Source organism: Homarus americanus, unplaced genomic scaffold, assembly GCF_018991925.1.
Source record: "Homarus americanus isolate GMGI-L3 unplaced genomic scaffold, GMGI_Hamer_2.0 scaffold47966, whole genome shotgun sequence".
Taxonomy (NCBI): Eukaryota; Metazoa; Arthropoda; class Malacostraca; order Decapoda; family Nephropidae; genus Homarus; species Homarus americanus.
Window position 1 is genome coordinate 4,317 of NW_024750295.1, and position 684 is coordinate 5,000.

Consider the following 684-nt stretch of genomic DNA (forward strand, 5'->3'; position numbering starts at 1 on the left):
CGGGCGAGAGCGCGAAGACCGGAGGAGGACGGACGGGGCTTTGGGCGGCTGCCCGTCCGTTCCTTACTACCGGCGAATAAGCCTCTTGACCCAAAAAGAGTGAAATTCAAGTGTCAAAAAACAACAACAAGCCGTCCGGCCAAACCCAAACCACAAACTTGGGCTATGTCTGTCAAGCCCTTTCATTTGAGACTCGGAAGCCTGTGATGGTTAGTCATAAAAAAGACCAAATGGCAAAATACACAACTCTTAGGGGATCACTCGGCTCGTGGAGTGCGATGAAGACACGCAGCAAACTTCTTGATGTCGGTATGTGGTCGCAAGAATACCAGATACATCGACAAGTTGAGCATATATTGCGGCATATATGAAACTATGCGCCGCCACTCCTCTCACGAGGGAATTGACCATCCATGGGTTGCTTTCTGAGTTCGGTGCCTGCTGGCTGTCTCCCCGACACGAGGTAACCCGAACCGAGCTTCGCCTTGAGGTTTAATCGCGCCCGCGCCTTGCCTTGGCGTGCCGCATAAAACAAGCTTGACTATCACTAGCAAGTCCATGGACTTGGCGCACCCCATTCAGCAGCCACAACAAGCGACAGTTGTGCGCCCTGTAAACTGGGCGGCTCTTTTGCCTGCTGTCCACAGAGACACAGAATGGCGTCGGCGCTCGCAGCTGATGCTG